Source organism: Lactuca saligna, chromosome 7, assembly GCF_052625555.1.
Source record: "Lactuca saligna cultivar CGN05327 chromosome 7, ASM5262555v1, whole genome shotgun sequence".
In the NCBI taxonomy this organism is placed as follows: Eukaryota; Viridiplantae; Streptophyta; class Magnoliopsida; order Asterales; family Asteraceae; genus Lactuca; species Lactuca saligna.
This window is the reverse complement of record NC_136423.1, coordinates 129,280,980-129,296,575: the sequence shown is the minus strand read 5'-3', so window position 1 is coordinate 129,296,575 and position 15,596 is coordinate 129,280,980. Positions and strand designations below refer to the sequence as shown.

The window sequence follows — 15,596 nt, the reverse complement described above, 5'->3', positions numbered from 1 at the left end:
ATTGTGAGCATGATTCTTTTGGGTTGCCTTCACACTGGTGACTAGACATGATGATTGTTGAGGAGAGAGGTTGGTTTGTTGTTAAGAATAATAAATTGGGGTATAAATATGATTTTTTTTAATATATTATATGAATAATATATTAATTTCGAATCATATTATTAATAAGTATTTAAACAGAAATTAATTAGGAATTAATTTCGGGATTAAAGGAATTATTAAAAGTATAGGGGCTGTTTTGTAATTATTTGATAGTTGAGACTTTGGGCTATTGGATCACCTTTATGTAGGCTTGAACAAAAATCCTAGAAAGATCTAGGAGTTTTCTTCTAAGGGCTTAAGGAAAGGAGTCCATGGACTTGCTTAGGCCCTAAGCTAAGGGATTAGGGTTTCCACCTTAAAACCCTAGTTAGCCTTAAGTATAAATAGCACCCTAAGGCACTAAATTCGGCCACTCCTTGGAGAAACCCTACTAGGGTCGAATTTTAGAGCTTCTTGCCTCCCTTCCTTTCTCTCATATTCATCCTTTCACCCAAAGTGTGTTTGTGAGCCATTAGAGATACTACACTTGTGGTACTTTCTTTCAAGAGTTAAGGAAATTCAAGGAACTAGTTGTTATTGCTATATAACAACAAAAGGTATGTATTATATTCTCCTTTATGAATTTCGAAAATTATAGGAGTATCCCAGGTTTCTTTTTGTGTTCATAAAGTTGTATGTCTAATAGTTAAAACATAGATCCAATTAGGGTTACATGCACACATAGGATTGTTTGTATAAAACCCATCAATGGTATCAGAGCCTTAGGTTTTTGTTTTCAATTAAATTTGATACAAATGTATGAATATGAAAATTAGGGTTTATGGCTAATAAACCCTGGAGGCTTAATTTTCGAAATTTGGGTTTCTAAACCCTAGATTTCGAAATTTTGGTAGGGTTTCCTAAATTTATTTTCCTTTGTCCCTAAGATATCGATTTTAGGGTTGTCTAACCCTATAATTTCAAATTTTGCCTTGTCCCCTAGATAGGATTCCCAAATTTTAGGGATTTGGATAATGCCATATCTTGTAATTATCCTTGATTCCTTAAATGGATAATTAAAGATCTTATGAATTATCCCATTCCATAAATTTTCAAATCTTAGGGGATATGAGATTAGCTTAAATTAATTGTTTAATTTAATAGATAATCCTACAAGATTTAATAATTTTAAATTAGTTGTTTAATTTTGGATAATTATTAAATCAATATTTTAATATTTAAGAGTTTAAAATTGAAAAGTTTTAATTTTTGAAAAAGTTAAATATGATTAAAATCCTAGTATTTTAAGAATATAAAATACACCCTTATACTATATGTAACATTAAAAGTCTAATATTATATACATATGTATGAGTAAAGAGTCAGTCTTACCGTTAGTAGGCCTCATTCACGAAGCTAGTCTATAAGGGGTGTTTAAGGAAATTGCCTATAACATGGCGATTGAATGGGTATCCACTCTTACCCACCGCACTCTTGATTAGTCGAGGGTCATTAGCCGAACGGGTAGGATTGGACAGAAACCTTCCATTATAAGTATAATGAAGTACAAAGTAACTAAATGCTTTTACAAATTCCCAAATCATAGTTATTTTAGGAAAAATGTGAAATTATATGCTAATCCATGGAATTACACTTCGTACCCTAGTCAAATGTTAGTGGAGCGTGCGTGGTTAACCGGTACACTAATTTGGGATTGACATTGGTGGCGAAGGGTGGCTCGATGTTTATCATAGATTAATGAAGCGTGTGTGGCTAACCGACACATTGATAAGGTGATAGTAGCGTTGAGTGCACCACATAGATTCGTATGGCTATTCACACCTTATTTGTGATCCTCGGCATCCCAGTCACAAATAGAAGGTCATAATCGAGATTAAACATGCCATTGAAAAGTTCAATGAATCTCAAAAGATCTAGGAGTTTTAATTCATTTAAATCGTCATTTACCTACCTTAAAATATTCTGCAACTAGATTACGGCATCCCTCTTCTAGGTTGCAGAGTATTGTGTTGGATCCTAACCTCGATGTTTCATTTAGGTGTTACATCAAGGTTTCTAATCAACTTAACTTGAATTTTCTCCCGTTTTGTAAATGTCTAGTTATGACAATCATGGTCTTCCCAAATTCCATGAAACAAGCTTTCCAAATGAATATGATGTTCCATGATATGATCGAGGAACAAGAAATCATGCTTCACGTCCTCCACCTCCTCCAATTATTCTCCCTAACCCACAAGTTTGAAGGCTTGAAAATTTCAAGATCACTCAATCCCTTTTGGCAAGTAAACACGAATATGGGAAACTGTGTGTGCACACGTCTTAGAGATGAAGTCACACATTGATAGGTTAAGGATGTTGGGTGTCGAGATTTCAGGTGAGTTGGCTGTTGACTGGGTTCTTTAGTCACTTCCTGAATCATATAGTGAGTTCGTTAGAGAGTACTATATGATGGATCATGATGTGACCCTCATTGATCTCACCTATTTGCTTATAGCTGCTGAATCAGCAATGATTTGGCATGCTGGTCAAGCAAATTTGTCTGGTGAATCAAACTCCCAAACTTCAATGGATATTGAAAATGGTGACATTGGAAATCCAGAAAAGGTAAACCCTGAGATAGTTCCTTGTGCCATTCCAAAAGAGTCCATTTGATTTTATTGCCAAAAGAAGGGGCATTGGAGACGAAGCTGCCCTATTTACCTGAGAGATCTAAGAGATGGGAAAGTCAAGACGTATGACTCTACTTTAGGTAAATTCCATTAACTAACTCTTTTAAGTTCCTATTCTAGATTATTAATACATTATGTGATAAGATTACATTTTGATGTTTTGTAGGATCGAAGAAAAGAGAGGAAGGTTAAGGGAAGAAGTGAGTTGAATCTAATCGTGAAGAAATGGATTTCGATCGCATTACTTGAAGATTAGATTCTTGAGCTACTACTTGGAGTTAGAATAAATTGCTAAGAATATGTAATAACATAGTTTTTCAATTGAATTGCATTGTAAGGACAAATATTTCCGCAATAAAATAAAATTTGATTTTATCTTATTTATTTATCCTTGCAATGGTGTGTATGAAAAAATTGATGTTTGAAGGTTTCTATTATTAGCAATAATGGATTTGATTCTTAATTAGGTTATTTGTGGAAGTTTCGAGAGTTTACTAAATAGGGAGAGTTTCTCATCACCCAAGTTTCAAGTGGATAGAAACTTGAAATCATGCAACGTGTATTGTATGATGAATGAAAAACTTTCACATTTGGGAAATTTAGACTAATTATTTGACAAAGTGTCAATTAAAGGACTAGGAGATAGAGTACACTAGATCGTACGTTGATAAAGTCTACCACAAGAGTGAAAAAGATATTCGTCATGATTTACTAAAGTTTAGTAAATGTTGTTATACTTATAAGATTAAGTATAATTTTGAGTTGATTGAAAGAGTTTCAATCAATTGCAGAACAAATAAGAAGAATCAAGTAGGCAGAAAGATAAAAGTTTCTCTGTTCTAAGAAGAAAGGAGAGTGCCTTTTATTGTGTTTTATGATAAGTCTTAATGATTAAGAACTATTTCTCAATTGGTCCTCTAAGTGAGTCTTAGTACATATGTATGTCTAAGAAGAGGAATCGAGAATTGTAGAAATGGTTAAATCAAGAAGTCAATCATAATTCGTTCTAATATCAAGTCTTAGAGTCAAGATTGTGACTTGAGTGAAAAGTCTTAAGTAGGTTTATAACACTCATCAAATGTGGAATTTGGAAAAGTTTTCTTATTCTTGCACATTTGAAATTGGTAAGTTGTGATGTTTTGGATAAGACAAAGACCAACTAGGACCAATTTTGTTAAGTGTTTTGTATTGATAAAGGCTACACTAACTCTTGAATATTTGTTTATCAAGAAAAGTTTCTTAACAAGAGAACCTTATATGTTAAGGAGTCAGTGGGAGTCTTAAATGTCTTGAAAAATTTCAAGAACAAATTCAAGAATAAACCTAGTTGATCATCACTAGCGCACGCCTTGAGCTTTATAACCTATCGTGACTGACATATTCTAGTTTTTGTGTCATTCCATTTGAGTTAACTATGTATGTGAGTTCTATGAGTTCTCATTTGAATGCATAAAGACAAGCACCTTGATCAATGAAAAGTACATTGATAGGTAAGGGTGAGCTGCTTAACAACCTGGAAGCAATGGTGGGCACGCGTGCTGCCATGAGGCAGGAATTTGAGATTGAACAAGTTCTGTCCATATGAGATGGATTTGTCACAAACATTGTCTTATGATTGTTGTTATGACAAATTTACATGGATAGGAACACATACACCATAAAATCTAAGTGTCATAAGGTTTCCCTCCTTCATGAAAATGATTGTGAGGAAATGCTTTCACTAAGAGAGATTTTAAGGAGATAGTAGTTGTGTAAATTGTATTCTCAAATTCGATTATGATTACGGCATCCCTCTTCATAGTTCGAATTGTGAGATTTGGCAATTACTCTGAACATTTGGGACTTAGTAACATAAGTTATAAATTTGTTTAGACACACATGTAAGCTTTCTAAGAAAATGCGTATGAGTTTAAGAAGCTTAGATAAAGGATTATCAAAGCATCTGGTATTAGAGATATGAGCTTAAGGAATTCAATAAGCATTATTTTCTAGAAGTTTAACTGTTTTTTTTATTACATGTCAAAGCTAGTGGGAGCATAAGTGTTATGCTTATATGATAATAAATATCATAATAGGGGGAGAATAAGTGTTATGCTTGTATGATTATTATGGTAAGTATTGCAAGTTAGCAATATTAATTATAGAAAACAAAGATTCACTTCGCAAAGTTGTAAGGGTTGAAAAGTTGTTTTGCTATAATTAAGGGAGAGAATATTATGCTTCATTTCAAATCTAAAGGCTTAGATTGTGGTATGTTAATAAACTTAGTCAAGGATACATAGTACATTCTCAAAATTTCTATTATGATTACGGAATCCCACTTCATAGTTCGAATAGTGAGAACGTGACACATAAAATATTATGGCAGAAGATTGATAAAGTATCATATCTTTATTTAAGACATTATGCATTGTGTCCCATACGCCTCAGGTACAGGATCGATTGCAAATGCTATAATATTTGATCGTTCTAAAATTTTCCAAATGCCAAGGGCACTAAGAGGGAAAAGGGACTAGAACCGGTTTTGACTAAAATAATTAAATAACTATCAAAGGACGATCCAAAGTTCGCTGATGATTGGTCGCTTGTGAGTAGTTGGAAGTATAGTAATGGATGGACCACATCGACATTATTTAGAATGAGTTGTCATATGGAAAATATGGAAAGGTTTCCATAATTGGGAGTTGGAAATTAAGAATTTATGTCTAGATTAGAAAACTTTATGCAAAAAGGAAGTTCAAAGGAATGTACTTTGAGTAAGAGACATCACATATATAGAATTGTTTTGTAACAATTTCTGATAAAGTACCTTGTGATTTCATTGGCCGAGTCTTTGTGACTTTTGTGCCGTGACTTTACAAAAAGATCATTGCATAAAATATTAGAATCTGACATATTCTAAAAGTGGCAAGAATTTGGTATTCTTACACTAATTATAAGGATTGGGGATTGTGAAATGAGTTTCATTGGAAAAGTTTTTCAATTGATCTATTTCACAAAGTATGGACCATAGGAAACCAAAGTGTGCATGCTTGGAGCATGGGACAACTGTGGTTATAATTCGAGTTATAAAGTAGATTATCTGAAACATTAAACAATGAATAATGAGTAATCAATATGGTGATTAAATAAAGGTGTTTTATTTATACTCACAAGTTTGGGGTCATATAGGATTAAGTATTATCATTGTGTTTCTCTTTGCATGTTTTGACTTCCAGAATAACTGGGTTATTCGAACCTCCATAATCAGTCATACGTTGGGAGTAGGTATGAAGGAAGACTGTCATGAATCTTTCTGTAGATTGTCTAAAGAGTTTAGACATAACACAAGTTTGCTGCAGAGTTCATGAGTCCTTTGATAAGATTAGAGTATTGGATTAAACCCACGCTCACTAAAATCACTTCATGGATTTTATCACGAGTGATTATGAGTCGATAATATTGTATATTCTTGAAACCGAGACATGTGAGTTGTTATTTGCTGGTCGGTTGCACATTGATGATAAGTAAATGCACTAGTAACTTGGTGTTATAAAACTTATTATTGTGTATGATTCGATGAGTGAGTCAAGCAAGCATTGAGTCGAAGTTTATCCGTTCCTTTTTCCCAAAGTGGGATAAAAGCGATATATGTGGGCCCCTCAATGATTTAGTGATGACACCCTAAGCGCTTGGCCAAGTCGGGACTAATTTGATGTCTTCAATTGTAGTCTGTTGTAAGTCATCATAAATCGGAAATCAGGAAACAACACATAGATTGAGAGAATGATTTCAATCCGTATCTCAAGTCTATGCGATATCAAGAATGGAGGAATATATGATCCCTTATCTAAAGAACACGCTTCTGATACGATCAGAGTTGACAGCGGCTTTTGAAAGCTACGATTATTGATCATGTTCTGAAGTCATACACAAAATAGTTATTAGACTTATCCAAGTGGGAGACTGTTGGATTAGTGTCTAAGTCCATAACTATTTTGGTATGTACTTGACCCGATTGTGAGCATGGTTCTTTTGGGTTTCCTTCACACTGGTGACTAGACATGATGATTGTTGAGGAGAGAGGTTGATTTGTTGTTAAGAATAATAAATTGGGGTATAAATATGATTTTTTAATATATTATATGAATAATATATTAATTTCGAATCATATTATTAATAAGTATTTAATCAGAAATTAATTAGGAATTAATTTCGGGATTAAAGGAATTAATTAAAAGTACAGGGACTGTTTTGTAATTATTTGATAGTTGAGACTTTGGGCTATTGGATCACCTTTATGTAGGCTTGAACAAAAATCCTAGAAAGATCTATGAGTTTTCTTCCAAGGGCTTAAGGAAAGGAGTCCATGGACTTGCTTAGGCCCTAAGTTAAGGGATTAGGGTTTCCACCTTGAAACCCTAGTTAGCCTTAAGTATAAATAGAACCCTAAGGCACTAAATTCGGCCACTCCTTGGAGAAAACCTACTAGGATCGAATTTTAGAGCTTCTTGGCTCCCTTCCTTTCTCTCATATTCATCCTTTCACCCAAAGTGTGTTTGTGAGCCATTAGAGGTACTACACTTGTGGTACTTGCTTTCAAGAGCTAAGGAAATTCAAGGAACTAGTTGTTATTTATATATAACAACAAAAGGTATGTATTATATTTTCCTTTATGAATTTCAAAAATCATAGGAGTATCCCAGGTTTCTTTTTGTGTTCATAAAGTTGTATGTCTAATAGTGAAAACATAGATCCAATTAGGGTTGAATGAACACATAGGATTGTTTGTATAAAACCCATCACCAATGTCGGCCCATTAGATTGTGTTATGTGTTGGGTAGTTGTCTTTGTGATAATTACATGAAAGACCATGGGGGTAGCCAATGACATTTGAAGGAAAGACCATGGGGGTAGCCCATAGCACTTGGATCATAGACCATGGGGGTAGCCCATGACCTTTCAAGGAAAGACCATGAGGGTAGTCTATGGCACCTGGTTGTAAGACCTTAGGGGTTGCCCATCGCATTTCAGGGGGAAAGCCATAGGGGCAGCCCATGACAACGGTATGTATGGTATGTGGTGTTTTGGGGAACTCTTTAAGCTTTGTCCTTATAGTTTATGGTTTAACATTTTTCACGTATTTTCGGTTTCAAAAGGAAGGGACTGACTCGACTGCACCTCATCCCTTGATGGCTTTTTACGAATTGGTTACTTTTGAGATATTCTGATGTTTGAAAAACACACTTTTACTTTATTTGGTTTTGGAACAATTGGTTGTATGACTTGATGTTTAAAATGAAATTTTTTATTAGCATTTTTGGGACGTTACAAGTTTGTATTGGAGCCTTGGTTTGAGGGATTTAGGTACACTCTCAGGTGTTTTTGAACTCAAACTAAGGAATTGGTAAAAAATTTAAAAGAAAGTAAGTTTTCTAAAAGGGTTCTTACAAAGAAAGAGGTGCGATGCGTCTAATCAGCTGAGCTCAAGTAAGTGATTCCTAGAATACCCATACATGTTGATATGTTGTATGATACGGAATGTTTGCATGCTAGGATAAGGCTGAGGATACCTTCAGGAATTGTACGATAGAATGGAGAGATTTGTGCTGATAGCCTTGGAGGAATTGGGTGCTATGTTAGAGTTGGAATCTATGTTGGTGGAATTGATTGATAAGTGTATGTTTGAAAATTCTATACGCTTAGGATCATATAGTGTGACAACCCGAAACTTTTATCATGAGCAATCAATACGTATATCAATATTTCACTCGAATTTATCATCTTATAGTGTAATTGTGGGTCCATATGAGTGATTTAGGCTTAGTATATCCAAGATATGAGTCTTAAGATGGATTAGAAAGTGTGTAACATCACAAAATTGGGCCAAACACACCAAGGAAGGTGTGTGCGGCCGCACACCCAGACGCACACCCGTTCCCCAGCCACACACTCCCCTCTATATATAGGGGAGGACCCCTTCATTCATTCTTTTCTTTCTTTGGTTTCACTCTACTTTCTCTCACTACTTTCTCTCTCTAAAAACTTCATCCAAGAACACTCTAAGGGCCTCAAGAACGTGAATTACTCCATCAATCAGCTTGTTATAGTGGTAAGACACTTGAGTCTAAGCCTAAAACTCATAGTGTGGCCACACACATTCAAATACTCTCCAAATTGAGGAGAAAACACCTCAAAATCAATATTTTGGACACAAATGAGGAGTGTACGGCCGCACACACCCTCTGTACGGCCGCACACTCCTGTGTGCAGCCTCACACACAAGTCTGGCCGCACTCCCTGGCCGCACACCCACTTTCATGGCCATACACCCACTCTAATGTTCATATTTGTCCTTGAACTTGCAAAAATCTCTAAGTATGGGACATAGAACACTTAGTTCTAGTAATTCCAAGCCTTTAGGGCAGTTTTCCATCATGATTTGTCATGAGATACCCAATCTAATACATATATGTGCAATATATGTTAATAGGGTCCACACACGTGCAAAACACTGGTTGACACTCGGTGCTCATAACCAATCGAAACTCGAATCCTAAGATAAACTGTGAGTTCATACCCCTACAGTTTTCCGAGTTTTTCATGTTTTCAGGGGGGATACAAGCTAAACATAAAGGTTTTCATAACTTAAAAACTGATGCAATTACAATGCTTTTCTATCAAACGTTTAGATACAATTATCCCTTAGTAATATGCGGAGTATAAGGGATGTTTTAAATTCATAATTGCATAGTTTTCAAAACGATACACGAGCGTAACAACCATTCAAACTATAATAGGTATAGTTTGGGATTTCATTATCGGTTTTACAAATTCAAACTTCATGCAGGTCAAACATATAAACTATGTCAGATTTATTTTATCCATTAATACGAATACAAACTAGAGTATCATGCTAAATAATTATTTTATGTATAATTATTTATACTCTACACCATTACAAAGGATTTTGAAATTGAGAACGATCGAACAAACATGTAAACTAGTTAATACAAGATTGTGAGACTATCTTCGTTTTGCCGCTCGGGGTACCAATAAATCCTCATCGGTAGTATAACCAGAGTCCCCTGGAGGGAGAGCGTGAAATTTGTGAATAGATCTATTCGGGACTGACAATCCCACACCTGAACTGTTAGTTACAGTTAGGCGGGCACCCCTGGGGTGACAAATTTTGTAATTGTACGATGCCTGAAGAACGTTAAGGATGTCACAGGTCAAACTAGTATGGTTATATAAGTCACAATAAGTATAAACTAATCTTTGTTTATGAGATTTCTTTCTTCTATAGTTTTATTTTAAGTAATAAAACTACCTATCTACTTACTGGAGGGTATTCGAGGGACATAATCTATAGTTTTATTTTAAGTAATAAAACTACTATACATACTGGTGGTAACCAGGGTTTCCAAACGATCATACATTTCATACTGGTGGTAGCCAAGGTTTTCAAACAGAACATATTTTCATACAAAAATCAACAAACATGTTAGAAAATATTGGATTTTCTTGGTAAGCATGCATACATATTTCAGAACTCGGTAACAACGGTTTTCAATACAAACGATATGTACTTATAATGGAAAGAAACTATTTATACAAACTCACCAGCTTTATGTTGATATGTTTTCAAAACCGCTTGTATTCTCAGGGCAACGATAGACAGGTACCTACCCAGATTTTGGAGAAGACAGAGCATTTTTGGAGTCTCGTCTTTATCTTTTGTTATATAATATGATGTACAAACTATGTTTTCAAGCAGATGTAAATATTCATAATGTAATGTAATGGTTGTGTTTACTTTGATTACTATGATATGATTGTTGTGATACTACGAATGACGTCGCCTCCCCCAGACGTTTCCGCCGTTGCTTTTCTGATGGTTCGGGGGGTGTGACATACAGACCTAGAATGATTGGTTTAGTTTTATTTCCTGTTCCTTGCCTGATTGTGGTCTTAGGGTAGAATCATTTATTCGATGGTCTATTTGATCACATATTGTGTATAATTTGCATACATAAGAGAACCGAAAATGTTAGTGGATGTTCCTAGCATGTTAGTAGCAAGTGAGTTTGGGATGTCCTTTGATTTTTTATTTGGCTTTCAAGTGTTAATTACAAAAATGTTGCTTGCTTTGTGCTTTGTTGGACTCTTATTGTCACACCCCAAAACCAGGAACGACATAAACGTTCTGGGGTGGAGGACGTCATGTATTGTATCACAACAATGTAAAGTAGTAAACAAGCAACAACATCATCCATTGCATTAATAGTATAATTTTAATTACAAGTGTGTTCTTTCATAGAATAATACAACATAATGAATGTTCAAAATAAATGACGAGTCTTTACTGCTCCGTCTTCACAAAACCTGGTTGGCGTACCTGTCGATTTGTGACCTGAGAATACAAGTTATTTTGAAAGCGAGTATAAGCAATAAAGCTGGTGAATTCATAAGTATTAATGTGTTTTTGATTTGTAAAACTGTGAACTAAAGACTTGTAAACATTTGGAGAAAAGTTTGTATAAGTATGAAAATGTTTGTAAGTAATTGTAAACGTTTGAAAACCCTAGAAAATCCCATATTTCCTACTAGTATAAAAAGTAGTCTTCTACCAAGACCTAACTGTTTTGAAAGTAGCCTTCTACCAAGACAGACTGTTTTGAAAGTAGCCTTCTACCAAGACCAGACTTTTTTGAAAGTAGCCTTCTACCAAGACCAGACTGTTTTGAAAGTAGCCTTCTACCAAGACCAGACTGTACGACTATTATTATTATATTCTAATCTACCTCTTTGATTATGTGAATATGACACATGGTAAAGGTATTAATAATATATTAACTGGATTTTTATCCTTTTGCAATTGTCGTATGTAACGTGTAAGTACTATAGTGTTGTATTATAGGAACTACTGCTGTACTAACTACCTTAAACCATATTTATATTAAGGTATTATCTGATTAATTGTACCATACTATTGACTAGAAAACATGACAATGTAGGTCGTAAAAAGGTATGACATTTGGCACCCGCAGATCTGCAGGTCCGGCTGTAGCTACTAGCTAGCAACAAGGTGTAGGATAGTTAATCCAGTATAGATCTATATCCAAACTCACACTCTCCCTCTAGGAGATTCTAGCTACAACTCGGGCCATGTCAATGAAGGCATACTCAGATACAGTGGATCACATTTATGTTAACGTATTCTTGTAAGCGTATCTATGCAAATGTATTCATGTAAGCATATTCATGAAATATGTAATGTATTAGTATAGAATCATGAATGAATTGACTCTTGTGTGATTCTTTGTACTTGGAATAGTAAGTAGTATCTCCTAACTATACCTATTATAGTTACTAGTGACGTACAAGTATAACCGGAAGTATGCCTTTGCTACCCAAAGGTACTGAACTAACTAATGGAACCTTTATGTCTATATATGTATACATGATATATAATTAATATTTAGACAACATTCGGACGAGCAACCGATGCCCTAAGGCCACATCCCAACGAGGAAAAGGAAATAAAGCGAGCCAGCCGTCCTAAGTCCTTTAAACATTATTTATATAACTATACATATCTAGGCATGCATTTGATAATATAAAAGCGTAAAAGAAGTTTTGTAAAACCTTTGAAAAGTTTAATACTAAGAAACGATGACTTGATGTCAGTTTATAAAACGATTGAAAGTATTTTGTTTGATAAGACAGTTGAAGTATGAGGAAAACCTTTGTTTGAAACACATTTGTAACAGAGTTTGAAAGGAAACTTACAGTGTGCAAGACAGTTTGATAAAGAGTTTTAAACATGTTAAAACGTTTAAGAAAGTCATTTAGAGAAATCTGTTTGGTAAAACAGTTAACGTATAGTAAATCCATTTGCATGCTAGTTATTAATCACATGTGATTGATATAATAACTAAACATGATTTAACTTGTATTCCCCCATAAAGCATTTATAAACATTTAAAAACATTTAAAAGGTTAATTAAGGGGTATGAACTCACCTGTAATGAGTGAAGTGGATGGAAATGCCGAGTATGGTGCTAGGTATCAAGTGAGAACTTGAACACACACGCGGATCATATGTAACATGTGGTGATACATAATTGTATCCAATTAGTTATTTAATCGCTAATTTAGTAAGTAAAGACACTCTAATGCATGAAAACACTTTGCTTCAAGTGCTAGGAGCGCTACGGGTTGCATCTAAGGAGTGTATGGTCTCACTATGCAGTTTACACTTCAAATGGTCACCCTACATGTGTTTATGGTTGAGGGACCATTCCCCCCATGAGTTTACAGCCGTAAACTCATGGGGATGGTGTATTTGAGTGTTTAAAGGTCTCATGCCTCACAAAGAAGTGTCCTACGGTTGAATCAAGGGCTTAGGAAGTGGTTAGGGCTCGAAATGGCACACTTTTTGGAGTTTACGGTCCTTAGACCACCTTTGGGAGTTTATGGCCGTAAACCCTTGAGTTTATGGTCGTAAAGTCATGGTTACTCCCACCATTTCGTCCTTTGTTGTTTCTAGTTCATGCATGCTAGGTTCTAGCCTATTGTCCAAGAATTAGAAGGTGTTAGGAGCATCAAAACACCCTTTGGGGGTGTTTACGGTTTTGGGAGATCCCCAAACCGTAAACTAATGTTCTTAGGGGGTTTTGGTGTTTAGTCCATGGATTATCAAGTATACTAAGCAAACAATTAGCTAGGAGGAGTATAATTACTTATATGAAGCTTATAAGAGTGTTTAAGACCCAAGAACACTAGTGTGTGTTCTTGGTGGTTTGAAGAATGCTTTAAGATCTATGTAAAAATTGAAAATCCATGGATGAAATGATGTATAAACACTAGATTAGGTGTTGTATGAACGAATTTAGGAAATAAAACTTACACTTTTGGCGGATTTGGAAGAATAGTCTTATGATACTTGAGAGAAAAAGCCTTGTGTTCTTGAGGTGGGAAATGGGAAATGAGAGAAAAATGGTGTAAACTCATGCTATATGCATGAGTCCTTGGGGAAAAGGTGTTTACAGCCCAAACACCAATTGTTTGGCCGTAAACTCCTAGCTAGGGTGTTGGTTGTTTTGTTTGATACACCTCACTAATAACGACACTTCCTTTTATTTAATCGTTTGACGAACAATAATATAAAATAAATTAAAACACCAAACAGACTTAAATCCGGCCAAAAATGTACTGAAATGTTTTTGACAAGTATTTGAAGTGTTTGAATGTACATGTTAGAAAATTGCAGGTTGTCACATCATCCCCCTGTTAGAGGGAATTTCATTCCGAAATTAGAATTTAGGTAAGGAAGTAGGTAAGAATAATCGAGTCAAGAGGTGGGGATACTTCCTAATCGAATGATTCTTGCACTCCCAAGTGAATTTAGATCACGGTTGGCATTCCAGTGAACCTTTACTAATGGGATGTGGCGTTACTTCGTCCACTTAACTTCTCGGTTGATGGTCACTATGGTTCTTCCACGAAGGCGAGGCTCTCGTTGATCTCGATCTCGTCGAGTGGGATTACGAGAGTCCTGACGAAAGGTACGTTTTCAAGTTCGAGACGTGAAGGGTAAAATGTATGTTACTGAGTTCGCGGTGTAGGTTGGGTTTGTGAGTTATGGGGCCGATTCTGGCAAGAATTTCGGAGACCCTAACTATTTTGGATTTAGCTTCCCACGCTTTCCGTAGCGTGTCAAGCCTTTCCAGAGTTAGACTTCTGAAAGGATTTGGCCTTTCTCTTGGAATTCCAACGGTTTCCTCTTCTAGCTTCTCTTCCCAGTTAAGGGCCACTCCTTTCTGAGTCAAAGTCGTAAGAGGTTCTATAATCCGCGAGGAGTTCTGAATGAACTTTTGATAGTAGGTCAGTGAGACCTATGGTGAATTCTCGTAGGCATCTTTGGTGCTAACAAATTCTCAACGATTTTGATTTTTAGAAGGGTCCTCAAGAATTCCCATATTACTGGTAATGTGTCTTAGGAATTCGACTCTTCAAATCTAGAACTCGTATTTAGAGACTTTTCGCAACGTTTCCCTGATCGTAGTGTTTCCATGGTTTGTTGTAGATGCTCTTTATGATTTCCTTCTTACTACGAGAGTAGATAAGTAATTCATTTACAAGGACAATGACGAACTGATCTAAGCAAGAATGGCGTACCCTATTCATTAAGTTTATGAATATTACGGGCGTATTAGTCCTATCCGAGGGGTATCACTATGGACTCGTAGTGTCCGTATCGAGTTTGGAAGATTGTCCTCAGAACACCCTTCACTAATAATCGTAACTGTTGATATTCAGATTTCAGGTCCATCTCTGAAAGGTACATCGTTCCTTGCGGTTGGTCAACCAATTCATCTATGCGAGACAGAAGGTAATGATTTCTAATCGAAGTCCTATCGGGGTCTGCACCATGAGGACTTCCCCAGGTGTTACCCATCCTAGTACTTCACTCGCCCAATCACGCTTAACTACGGAGTTCTGATGGGATCCGATGCATTAGTGCTGGTATGATCGCAACAACTGAAGTCTATCTTCTTGAAGAATATGACCGAAGTTCTCCAGGGTGAGAAGCTTGGTCTTTTCATTCCATTGTTGAGTAGTTCGTTAAGTTGTTCGAATGGTTCTCGTATCTCAGTGGGTGTTATACCATAGGGCGATCTGATTGCAGGAGTCGTATTGGGTTCTAAGTTTGTTCGCGTGACGATGCGATTACTCGTAGTCTTGGGCAGTCTCCATCCTGAAGTTCATATTAGAAGTCATACATGGTTCATCAATCACAGTCTCATGTATATGATTTGTATATAATTAAGATTGAAAAGCGATTACTCGTAGTCTTGGGCAGTCTCTATCCTGAAGTTCATATTAGAAGTCACACAT

At 35.7% G+C, this 15,596-nt stretch overlaps 1 pseudogene; it reads right to left on the bottom strand.

The window, feature by feature from the left end:
- Nucleotides 1-15,119: 15,119 nt before the first annotated feature.
- Nucleotides 15,120-15,238, bottom strand: LOC145007826 (5S ribosomal RNA; annotated as a pseudogene).
- Nucleotides 15,239-15,596: the final 358 nt, after the last annotated feature.